The following is a 13,584-nucleotide window of genomic DNA, read 5'->3' as shown; positions in this document are numbered from 1 at the left end:
AGCTCCTCAAGAGTATAACATCTTTAGGATTGGGTCATGCCTTGTGCAACAGCAGTCTCAATCTCATATTTTGGCCTGATAAAAGTTTTTGATGGCACTGATACGCTCAAACTTACTTCTCAAATAAGAAGTAAAGTGGTCGTGTCACTTAAATAACCCAACTTGTGAGGTTGGGATCTTTCCCACGAGGAAAATAGTTTAGAAATAACTTCAATCTATTATTACTATTATTCACTCAATTACTTCCTTGGAAAGCAAAAATGATAAAAGGGGGGTTTTCTATTTCTAAATAAACGAAAATAACTAGCGAAATTGAAGGATACAACTAACAGCTTGTAATGTTGGAGTTTAATCAATTAATAAAGGTAACTAGGGTTTACGTGTTTCCCACAGGTTCATAACTTGATAATTCTAACAATAACAATTCTTTCCTAGTATCTTGCATGCAAAGTGATAAGTTATGTATTTCTAAATCATTGGTCTGGCATCTAGGAAATTTCACTCCGCACCTTTGTCCGGCTACGTGTGTTGCTATACTAACCCTTATCTTTACCTCATATTAAGCATCATATTCGATATTTGACTAAGTTATTTCTTCATACCAATCAATACTAGCCTATCAGATAGTATACACCAAATCTGTGCTGATAATTCTTTCCTATTATCTACCTCCTTGGTCCAGCAAGTCACATTAAGGCGAGTTCTAACGTTGGCCATCCGTTAAAAAGACTTCTAAGCAAAAGAATCATCAATACATGCAAGACACTATTCTAGAATTGTTATTTTAGTTAGGTTTTACATCATTATTCGCCTATGGTTCCCACAACCCTAGTAATGGAGTTAAGTTACCCATAGTTATAATCACAATAGTAAAATATATGATATAAGAATTCATGTACTTACTTCAATGATAAAGAGTAAAATCCGAAAGTTACTTGATTAATCAGCAAAAGTCACCAACAATCAATTACAAAAGTCTTAAAATATTCAAGAATCTCAAAATAATCAAGAATCTAACAAAGAGTCTAATAATAATCTAGAGTCTAACCTAATAATCAAGAGTCTAATCTATAAAACAATGTTTTTGGAACTATTTATAAAAAATAAAAATCTAATTTAATTAGGACCCTATTTGCTAGAAATCTCTCAAAACGCGGGTGAGTTAATGGACCTTGCGACGGATCGTCGTCGTCACGGCGGGCCATCATGGACTCTGTTGTCCCATATTTATGCAAATTCTTCTGCTGGTCTCTTTATTACCCTCGACGGCAGGTATGACGGATCGTCGCAAGAACAATGGTCCGTCGAGGGTCTCTGTTCCAAAACACTTGAACTCTTGAATTTTTGGGTAGTGGGACTACTTCTCTCATCTTCATGACGAACCAGCAGGACAGACAGTCATGGCTACGACGGTTCATCACGCACTCCGTAAAGCCACACTTGGTCAGACTTCCCATCTTCCTTCAGCAGCTATACTATGATGCCACCTATGGACCTTCACGGACATGACGAACCATTACAAGCTCTTTAGGTGGTACTTTTATGTATTTCTTGCTCAAAAACCTTTGCATTCCTCTTTTAGACAGATTTCCTGCAAATAAAGAGAAACATATATAAAAATTAGTACAAAAAGGCTTTTGGACACACTAAACTTAAGGGAAAAGTATTAATAATACCGTGACGCCACGGTATATCAACACCCTCAACTTAAATTCATTGTTTGTCCTCAAGCGACGCACTATGACTCAATACAAAATCTTTGTACAATAGTGTCCATGTTTTATCCTTCGCAATCATTTGGCTATCAATCCCGATCAATCTCATCATATTTATGCATGCTATCACTATTAGGCTTGAATTATGTGGAATCAGACTATGAGGCAGACTCACCATGTACTAACACCAATCCTCTTTAATTTCTCACCGAGGTGCTAATATTTCCGGTATTGCAACTAGTGTCCTCACTTCAAAACAAAATCCTCATTTTTCACACAATGATTTCAGTTTGGGTATAAGGATTACTTTTCAACACTCACTCTCAGAACAGATTCACACTCACTCGTACATATTGCCATAAGCTTGCCCTTTTTTCACTGCTTTAAGTTTGCTATACAACTATTAAGACCACGATGAGACTTTCTTAGCTTGTAACATAGGCTCAGGTCAGGTAGGGTATATTTAGGTATACTTTAGTGACTTTTTTCCCTCCTTGACATATCAGCTAAACATACCATTTTCTATAATTTTATTTTGCTTAGTTTCTCATATTCTTTAGCCTTGCTATTTTCCTTTTTTTTCTTCATTTGTGTAAGTGACTCTCTTCTTTTCTTGCTTGTATTTCTTGTATATATACTTTTTTCTTTACTTTTCTTTCAACTAATTCTTGAGTCACTTTACTTTTGTTCTTTCTCTATCTTTGTTCTTTCAACCCCACTTTCCAGAGCATTACTCATAATAGCCACCCTCAACGCATGGCTTTGTCATGAGCAAAGTACACAATACCCAAAGTTGGGTCATAGCCATAAAAAGGGTTGTTTACTGCATTAGCCACCCTCAACTTATGCTTTTGGCATAAGGTGTGGTGCACATGTCCAAGGAAAGACCAGGGCCAACACATTATTCTCAGAAAAGATCAGTTAGGTTGAAAAAGAAAGGTCTAGTTTAACCTAAAATCATTTGGATCAAAGAAGGACAAATTTCATTTGGTTTTCTTTTATTTAGGCTAAAATGGGGCTACATTGAATAAGGGTCTATGATACTTTCCTAATAGTCTTTGACAACTTACTTTTAGCAGGACTAACCAGGAAAGTTCTAGCTTAGTACGAATAGTGGACTATCCAAATATTCCTCACACTCACATGACATGTCATTACTCTACAAGATTATTAGACACCTAGTTCGAATTTTACACTTAGAGTTATGCAGTGGTGTACCTCTATGTCATTCTTAGAGTCACACATTTATTAATTATTATGCCTAGTAATGCATCAATTTCCATTTTATCTGGATATCATTTTAGCCATTATGTTTCAGAATTAAACTATGTACACAAGATATAGACATGCCGGTTCAACAGAAAAAGTAATTAGTCTCTTGGGGAAAAAGAACACAAGCAACAAAACCCCAAAAGAGGATAGTGAATTAGGCTACTCAAACTTTACCCTAGCACTCACTTTCCATTTAGCCCACCCCTAACAAAAAATACACGCAATTGTCCCCAATGCATAAAATATTGAAATACAAGAGTAGTAGGTGAAGAAAACCTGGGGCGCACAGCGCCGACGATTATCAAGATGGTGGGTCTGGTTCCCCGGAACCCACTACCTCTATAATCTGGACACCCTCAGTAGTGTCCTCAGCATCAATAGCACTATCAGCACGGCCTCCCGCTATCTCCACATCTTGAGCTAGACGCCCTAGTAGTTGACTCTACTGCTCTCATCTGACGCGCTTCATCATCAGCAAGCGAGTTTCTCCTCGCAGCCTCCATCTCATGGCGCTCCTTCTTCCGTGCTCGAGCATTATACTCCTCTCGACCCCTCCGCCTCTTGGCATGCACTCGAGGGGGAGATGGTGGAATCTCTGAAGTGGAAAATAGGGCCTCCATCACTGTGTCTTCAGCAGGCGCTGCATAATGGGCCTCAAACTTAGGCACCCTCGCCACTAAGATCATATCGATGTGTGTGCGAACACTGTCGACCACAGCATGAAGGATCAACACATCAACCAGAGGGGCTGGTCGGGCTAACACCCGCAACTCAAAAGCGTCCAAGCGCTGATTAACCTCAGTGATCTTTCGCTCTATGTGGTGGACCATTCTCCCCTCCAAGCGCTCTTCTGCCTCACCAATAGACCTCTGCATCCAAGGATGGATATGATGCAGAAGTGTAGCCATCTGTGCCTCTAATTTCTGGACCTTAGAAAGCTATACTAGAGAGGGTAAAGGGGATGAGCGTGAGGAGTTCAAGGCAGTGCTACTACTCGGGATAGACTCTACCGGGGTAGTGTCAGTTGAAGCCTTCTGCATAGCTGTGAGGGTCTGTGCTACCGTATCAGCCAGATATCACCAAGTGGAGGCAACTCTGGACGGGGCCCTCTACGTGGAGCCAACTCATTGGCCTCATCCTTAATGAGGCCGATATCAATAGCGCACAGCGGGTCTTGAGCTGATCAATATGCTAGATGGGCACACCTGCAGACCTGCATAGGGAAAATATCATGCTCGGAAAAGGGTAACTAGTTGTGACCTTAAAAGCCCTCTTGTGCATGACCGCCTGTAGAAGCCAAGCAAAGTCCACCTCAAACCCGACTATTATTGCCGCCATCAGAACTGCACGATCCCATGTGACTATATTATCAGTTGCTGTGGGAGAGAGCCTATGCCGGACAATCTACCACAAAAACTTCGTCGTGAAGGTCAGGTTGGCCTTCTTGATGGCTCCCTTCGGCTCGGTCACCCAGTCAGCACCCTCTCCATAAATGCACAAATGTGGGGTTATCCACCTGTTGCTAGTCTCTCTCAGCGATGGCTCACGCATGAATTGGACATCTTTGACAATCTGCCATCGGAAGTCAAACTCGGCGGTTAGAGGGGTCCGGTTTTCATCAACATTCTCGTCGTATAGATACTGACGGATGGAAGGCAGGGATATATCATCCTGAATGCCATGTATTCGGACCTGCTCTAGTAGGTCCTGTTTAGCGGGGGCAGCTCGCATATCAATCTGTGATCTGAGAGTCGCTACGTAGAAGGCATAGAACTGTCGGACCAACTCTTCACTATAACGTCCCAATGGACACGCCGTCCACTTCAGTCGATGTATGGTGAAGAGATTGTGGATCTCTGGCAGCATCGGGACACTTCCCGCAGGGACCCGCCGCTCCAATGTAAGTCTCCGAGTCTTCACTCTTTTTTAATTTAAGAACTTTGCATCGGAATAGACTTGATTTGCCCGTCGACACACCACCAGTTGGGCTGGTCGGTAACCGGGATGAGAGCATGAGTTGATGAACCGGGTATGGATTCCGAACTGTCAGCCTCACAATACGAGCCAAAATCTACAGCGGTTGCGAGTGCGGGAACCTCAGCATATCCGGAGGCTTCCTCCAACCACAAAACTCCTAAGGATCCAGATGCTCCTTCTTCATTAGTAGCTGATCCAGAAGGTGTGCCGGTAAGTGTGCGCTTCTCATCAGACTTGGAGGCACTGAGTACGCTGGGCGCCACCTTTTTAAGTGTGGCTTTGGCAGCACGTACGACTTGGTATGGGGTGGAAGTGCCTTGGGGCACATATTCGGGGTCACGCTCATAATATGAACCAATAACCAGGCGCGCAGACAGTCTTCGATCACCCGCGTGCGTAGACTAGATCTTGTTTTGGTGCCATAATAGATAGTACCTATAAAGAATAAATATTAGTACCAAAAGGAGCAGAAAAGACTAGCAAAACCACAAAAAATAGATAAAAGAGTTAAGATGTAATGACATTTCTATAGTAACAGTGAAACACAACGGACCAGGTGACGGCTCGTCGTGAGTATGAGGGACCGTCATGGGGTCTATTGTATCTTACTTAGACTATGTTTATATGGAGAACCCTGAAGGAGAGTCTCTGACAAGTGTGACGGTATAGAATCATCAATACATGCAAGACACTATTCTAGAATTGTTATTTTAGTTAGATTTTACCTCATTATTCGCCTATGGTTCCCACAACCCTTGTTATAGAGTTTAGTTACCCATAGTCATAATCACAATATTCAAATATATGATATAAGAATTCATGCACTTATTTTAATGAGAGAGTAAAATCCAAAAGTTCACTTGATTAATCAGCAAAAGTCACCAACAATCAATTATAAAAGTCTCAAAATATTCAAGAATCTCCTAATAATCAAGAATCCCACAAAGAGTCTAAAAAATAATAAAGAGTATAACCTAATAATCAAGAGTCTAACCTCAAAAACGTGGTTTTCGAACTATTTATAAAAACTAAAAACCTAATTTAATAAGGTCTCTATTTGCTGGAAATCTGTCAAAAAGCGGCTGGGTCGACGAACCTCGCGACAGCTCGTCGTCGTCACGACGTGCTATCATGGACTCTATCGTCCAATGCTTATGCAAATTCTTTTGCTGCTCTCTTCATTACCCTCGACGCTAGGTAGACGGATCGGTGCAGGCACAACGGTCCATTGAGGGTCTCCATTCTAAAACACTTGAACTCTTGGAATTTGGGTACTTCGACTACTTCTCAAATCTTTATGACGAACCAGCAGGATGGACCGTCATGGCTACGATGGTCTGTCACGCACTCCGTAACACCACACTTGGTCATACTTCCCCATCTTCTTCAGCAGCTGTACTACGATACTACCTACGAACTTTCACGGACATGACGAACCATTACAAGCTCCGTAGGTGGTACTTTTCTGTATTTTTTGCTCAAAAACCTCCGCATTCATCTTTTAGATATATTTCCTGCAAATAAAGAGAAACATACATAAAAATTAGTACAAAAAGGCTTTTGGACACACTATACTTAAGGAAAAAGCATTAATAATACCGTGAAACCACGGTATATTAGGCACCAAGGCAACAAACAACCTTTGCGGGTGTCAAGCTAATGAACTCTTTCTTATCTTTGATGCTCTGGGAACTACATCTTTTTCCAACTCGTCATTAATTTATCACTTTTTTCCCACACTAATGATTGTCTATTTCAATCATACTGACGTTACCGCCTACATTATTCGGCAAAGGTTTGATATTGACATTAGGTGCAACTAGTTAGAGAGAAAATCCCTCTTGGTTTATTAAATCATGAATCTTGTGCTTGATGTCTATACAGTCCTTAGTGTAATTTAAAATATCGTGAATTGAAGGAATTTTTAATGCCTTTTCCATAATTTTAGTGTGTGTCCAAAAGCCTTTTTGTATTGATTTTTTATGTATTTTTCCCTTTAATTGCAAGAAATCTCTCTAAGGATGAACGCGGAAGTTTTTAAGCAAGAAATGCAGAAAAGTTACCACCTACGAAGCTTGTGACAGTCCGTCGTGCCTGTGACGGTCCGTAGGTGGCGTCGTAGTGAAGCTGCTGAAGGAAGATGGGGAAGTCTGACCAATTGTGGGGTTAAAGAGTGCATGACGGTCCGTCCTAGCCACGACGGTCCGTCCCTCTTGTTGGTCATGATGATCAGGGAAGTTGTCTCAGTACCCAAATTCAAAGAGTTTCAGTGTTATGGACCGGAGACCCTCTATGGACCGTCGTGCTGGAACGTTCCGTCATACCTAATGTCGAGGGTAATGAAGAAAGCAGCAGAAGGATTTTCAAAGTATGGGACAACAGAGCCATGACAGACCGTCATGACCATGACGGCCCGTCAAGAGGTCCGTCAACCCAGCCGCATTTTGACAGATTTTCAGTAATTAGAGTCCTTTTTTTATTAGGTTTTTGTTTTTTATAAATAGTTGTAAAAAAATTATTTTTGGGGTTAGACTCTCAGATAGTTAGTCTCTTGGTTATTAGACACTTTCATGTTAGATTCTTTGTTAGTAGAATATTTTAGATATTAGACTATCGATTGTTACACTTTTCTCTGGAGTTTGTTATTGGTGATTTTGTCGATTAATCAAGTAAATATCTAGATTTTATTCTATCTCATTGAAGTAAGTGCATGAATTCTTACTTTATATCTATATATATATATATATATATATATATATGAATATTGTGATTATGACTATGGGTAACTAAACTCCATAACTAGAATTGTGGGAACCATGGATGAATAATGAGGTAAAATCTAACTAAAATAACAATTCTAAAATAGTGTGTTGCATGTATTGATAATTTTTTCGCTTAGAAGTCTTTTTAACGGATGGCCAACATTTGAACTCGCCTTAATGCTACTTTCCGGTTCAAGGAGGGAGATTGATTAGTACGAGGTAATAACTTAGTCAAATATCAAATACAATGCTTAATATGAGGTAAAGGTAAGGGCTAGTATAGCAACACATAGCCGGACCAAGGTGCGGAGTGAAATTTTCTAGATGCAGAACGAAGGATTTAGAAATACATAACTTATCACTTTGCATGCAAGATACTAGGAAATAATTGTTATAGTTAGAATTATCAAGTTAGGAACCTGTGGGGAACACGTAAACCCTAGTTACTTTTATTAATTGATTAAACTCCAACATTTGAATATGTTAGTTTTCTACTTTAATTTAGGTAGTTACTTTCATTCATATAGAAATACCCCCCCCCCCTTTTAGTATCTATTTTTTCTAAGGAAATAATTAACTAAATAATATTAATAATATATTGAAGTTAAGTCTGAACTATTTTCATCGTGGGAACGATTCCAACCTCATTAGTTGGGTTCTTTACTTGATACGACCGCTTTACTTCTTATTTGAGAAGTAAGTTTGAGCGTATCAAATTTTGACACCGCTGCCGGGGAAAGTTAGCTTTTAGATTAACTTAAGCTAATTACTAATGTTTAGTCAATATTTTCATAATTCTAGTTTGTTTATTGTTTTTTATTCTTGTAGAACTATCTTAATTGTATACCAAATACACAGAGAGGAAGAGTACCGTTGTTTCCGTACAATCAAAAATTAGAGCGTACACTACGCAACATAAATCGAAACTTGGGTATTAATCATGATCATCCAAACCATAACATCACAGCTTCGGTTGATGTTCATGGTCAGTTATTACCCGATGCTCCGGGTGAAAATAAACCGAGGGGACAAATTCCCGCTCCACGTCCTAAAGAATACTACAGAGTCTATAATAATATAGCAGATTTCGATAGGCCACTTGTCTTGTCCCCTCTACCACCAGGACACACCTTTGTGGTAACTAGTAGCCTGATTCAAATGCTCACTACGAGAGGTTTGTTTTCAAGGCTAACTTCTGAGGATCCACACGCCCATATAGCTAAGGAAAAGCTATGTGTAAAAGTTGTGTAGGGAGGCCAGATTTGGATTTGGATGTGATAAGGATAAGAATCTTTCCTCTCTCACTGATGGGAGAGGCTGCTATTTGGTTCACCGAGCTCCCTTATAACTCAATTTTCACTTAGCACACTACTATCCGGTATTGAAGAAACTAAACCACAAAAAAAAGTTAATAACTTTGTGGCACTACCAAGAGAGTTAGTTAGTAGTTCTTGGTGTAGATTCACCTCAATTTTTAGAAGAGTCCCCAATCACCGCAGAGATGATTAGTCACCGAAGGAATACTTCTATCGGGGACTGGATGATAATAATAAAGCGGTGTTGGATACTATAATGGGTGGTTCTTATGGGAAGTGTCCTTATGATGATATTGTTGAAAAGTAAGAGAAATTATCCAGGAACCATAAAGCTTTATGTACTAGGAAGTTAGATACATGGAAAAATACTTTTGCAGTGCAATCTACTCACAACCCAACAATAGATAAGATTCGTGAAGAGATGGCTCAGATGAGAACTAGGCTTGGTTTGGTATTAGAACATGTCACTAGGGGTGCAAAAAAGATAAATGTATTCAACTACTTGTCTAAACCACCACAACCAAATGTTGAATGCTATTATGAGGAGGATTCCTATGCGGTAAATGAGCAGACGGGGGGTTTTCGACGGAGTGCCGAAGAATTTAATTAGGAGAATTGGTGCCAAGGTGAAGGGAACCAACGTCGCATCCATGGTAACTATAATAGTGAGGGTTATTATGTTCGAGAAGGAAATTAGAATCACGACAATAAATTTTACACGGGTAACTGTTGTAATAGAAATGATAGGAACGGGCCCTATGTTCCTCCTCAAAAACGTGAAGTTACTCTTAGGGATGGCGAAGGTAGTATGGGAGGATATGTCGCCTAAAATGATGACAAGTTTCGATGCTAGTGATGAGCATACTAAAGAGTTGAGGAGTGATTTGGCGGGTATTGGGAAGAAAGTCAATACACATGCAATATCAATTAAGAAGCTTAAGTTACAATTGGCCCAATTATCTGCGACTGTTAACACACGGAAACCGGGCACTCTTCCTAGAAACACTGTCCAAAATCAAAAAAATGATGGACATCGAATTGCAATCACCACTCGCGGTGGTAAGAAAACCATTGACCCACCTATGCCATCTAATGAGAAAAAGGTGACAAAAGATAATGATAATGTGCAAGAGGTTATTGGTGAAGTAGAAGATAACACTGGAAAAGATTCTGAAGTGCCTACAAAGGTAATTCCAATGCCTAGACCACCCCCCTTCCTCAGATATTTGTGAAAAATACCGAGGATGGTAAATATCGGAGTTTTTAACAAAGTTGAAACAACTTTCTATCAATGTCCCTTTGGTAGAAGCTTTAGAACAAATGTCAGATTATGCCAAGTTTATGAAAGTTCTGAGTACAAAGAAGATCGGTCACTTTCGAGGATGATTATAGAATGCAGCATTGTATAGCATTAAGATCTTTCGTACAAAAGAAAGAAGATCCGGGTGCTTTCACTATTCCTTGTATAGTCGGGTCATTAAATTTTGCGAAAGCATTGTGATATGGGGGAAAGCATAAATCTCATGCCCCTCTCGATTTATAAGAAGTTGGGTTTGGGTGACCCAAAGCCCACTACGATGTGGCCACTGATGGCCGATCGAACAGTCAAAAGGCCTATAGGGATACTCCACGATGTGCTAGTAAAAGTGGAGTCATTTATATTTTCGGCAGATTTTGTTATTCTAGATTGTGAAGTTGATTTTGAAGTGCCTATTATTCTTGGGAGGCCATTCCTTGCTACGGGTAGAGCCTTAGTTGATATGGAAAAGGGGCGGATGAAATTTCGGTTGAACAATGAAGAAACGACCTTTAAAATTTTTAGGTCAATGAGGCAGAATGGTGAGCTCCACTCGGTATCTTCGATATCCTACAAATAAAAGATGAAGAAGCACCATGACATAAAAAGTTATAACCGAGTGTTTATGGTTTGAGATTTGGTTCTTTTAGACAATTCTAGGTTTCATTGGTTTCGGAGCAAATTCAAGTCCAAATGGACTGGCCCTTACTTGATTAACCAACTATTCCCTCATGGAGCAGTTGAGTTAGAAACCAACGAGGGTGTGCGGTGTAAGGTAAATGGACAATGAAAAAACTTATATTTTTGGCATGCTGAATCGATAAAGTAAGTGATTGAGCCATACCATCTTGATGAAGGCTGAATAATCAAGTCCTCAGTAGTGCCGCGACGTTAATTCAAGCGCTGGTTGGGAGGCAACCCAATACTTATAGTTTTTCTTTATAGCAATGGTCGAATTTTTCTACTAATGGGTTTTAAATTTGCAGGTACATCAACAGGAAATTCTGCAGAAAATCACTCGGCAACAGTCGGAGACAGGCACATCGACGGACCGTCACGCACGGGATGGACCGTTGCATGAATCGTTCACGCCAGATATGTCTGTGATTTATTTTCAAAACAAGGGCACATGCGATGAAACTAATGACGGACCGTCGCACCTGCGACGGACCGTCATTAGGGTCTCGTTGCATCATTAATGAGCATACCCGACTCGACCCTGTTGGGGGTAATTTGAAAAATTGGTAACATTTAAAACCCCACCCCTTCATGTCACCCATTTCCTTCCCTCTTTCTCCCATTTCCCTCCCTTTTAAAATTCAAACTTCCTACCTCCCTTCTCTATCAACCGATCGCTTCCCCAAATTTCCTAATTCAGGATATCTCCCTGTAATGACCCAAAAGCTCCTCTTTAGAATTTTTGAATATTTGTTTAACTTAAGTTAATTAATCGACAGTTTATGGGCTAAAATAATAATTTATTTAAGACCCTATACCCTTTAGCCTATATTTAATAAAAATAAGTGAGTAAAATTTATCACTTTTAACACACAATTAATTGAGAAAAGAAGAAAAAGGGGAAAAAGTAACGAATCAGGGTTTCGACATCTTGCGAACTGCTTCAGGTACTTGCATAAAATCTGCATGTTCTTCAATAATTTCTACATATATATATATATGTCTTGAAATAATATTATATTAAATGGGAGAGGAATGATTTGCTTGGTATGTTTTTAAATTAGATAGGTGTCATATACCCCTTTCATTTTACACTTAAATTTGTACCAATTTCGGTTTGCCATTAATATGGTGATAATTGGGAAATCATTGCCTTTTTTGAATTTATCCTTAGAAAATAAGAATTTAGGGATAAAATATGTCATTGTATGTTGATTAGGTGGAGCGGTAAAGATTGTAAGATTTTTGTAAATCTATTATTAGTTTTCTTATTATTATATGTAATAGTATTATGAGTCAAACTTTGATATATTTGTATAGCTAACTAAATATTAAATTGATGACATTGAAAAAAATTAAACTTGACCCTAGGCTTGAAACTTTGAATTTCGATAATTGAAATATCAATTGACCTTAACATTAGGAACTTGATTGTATACTCGAGTAAGTTCCTGAGTGAGTTTACAGTCTAGACTAGACACAAAGTAATGTGGATATTTTTCGTCCGGAAATCTTATTATGGAGACTTATTTGAATAGATTGTTTTGAGTTGGAAGTTAAACAAAAAGGGAAGACTCAAGTTCCAAAATGATTATTCTACTATTTGAGGCAAGTGGATTTCTAAACTCTTAAAAGCGTATGAAATTCGTGTATCTCATTGTGTGGTGTTGAGAATGATTTGGAGACTTGTCGCTTATTTGTTAGTGTTGCATTCCTTGCTGTAAATTTTGTTTTGTTATCAAAATGGTTATCTCCTCATTTCATTTGAGCATATCAATTGCATTGTATCTGAAACACGATTGTCATATAAGGATGTACCATTTAGAGGGTCGTATCGCTCGCCGCGATGGATATTATATTTCGAGGGACGTATCGCGCACCGCCAACATTACTATTATCGCGGGTCGTGTCGTACGCCATGACAGATGCATGGACAAATATATTCCCCATGGGTCCCGGACTGAGAGACAATGGGTGTGTATCGTTAAGAAAGGCATGCATCACTATATTTGACATTGCATCTCATGGCATTGCATATTTTATTATTGATGAACTTGAACATGTGTTTTGTTGATCTTGTGATTGTTTCTCTATGAAAATTGTGACTGTTAAATATTGAGTGGTTATTGAGAAAGTGTAAACTGATAGAGGGTGGTAATTGAGTTGTGTGTTTGGTAAACTGTACACTGATAGCTGTAGCGTGTAGGTTTAGATAGGGTGTAAGGAGTACCCGTATTTTGTTCACTTAAGTTGTGTTTAGAGGTTTGCTTGTTGGGTACTGCGCGGTTTTGTACTCACCCCTTGCTTCTACAAATTTTTGTAGGTTACGAGCCCGGATCTTCTTGATACCTGTCATTCTTTTCGTTTTTGAGGCATCTTGTTGGAGGGTTCTGAGGTAGCTGCTTGTTATCTCAGCGAACTTTCCTACTCCAGTTTATGACTTTGTTTTTACTTTAAAGGCAACTTTATTTTAGACTTCTATTTTATTGCAATTCTAATATTTACTTTAGATGATTATGCACGTGACAACCTGGTTTTGGGGATTGAAATAATATGACTTGGTTTCA

At 39.2% G+C, this 13,584-nt stretch overlaps 1 long non-coding RNA gene across 4 annotated transcripts in view; it reads right to left on the bottom strand.

Moving 5' to 3' along the window:
* Positions 1-918: 918 nt before the first annotated feature.
* LOC101265375 (uncharacterized) overlaps positions 919-13,584 on the bottom strand; it is a 30,923-nt gene continuing 18,257 nt past the window's right edge. For 2 of the 4 annotated variants that reach the window (XR_011211891.1, XR_011211892.1), the window contains 3 exons: positions 6,061-6,478; positions 3,264-5,399; positions 919-1,591 (listed from right to left, as the gene is read on the bottom strand). This is a non-coding gene — a long non-coding RNA (uncharacterized lncRNA). Of the gene's footprint in view, positions 1,592-2,289; positions 5,400-5,806; positions 6,479-13,584 lie in introns of those variants that run through there. The other 2 variants (XR_011211893.1, XR_011211895.1) reach the window with 2 other exon arrangements.

This window comes from Solanum lycopersicum, chromosome 10 (assembly GCF_036512215.1).
Source record: "Solanum lycopersicum chromosome 10, SLM_r2.1".
In the NCBI taxonomy this organism is placed as follows: Eukaryota; Viridiplantae; Streptophyta; class Magnoliopsida; order Solanales; family Solanaceae; genus Solanum; species Solanum lycopersicum.
Note: the sequence above shows the minus strand (reverse complement) of the source record. Positions and strands in the feature narration are given on the sequence as shown.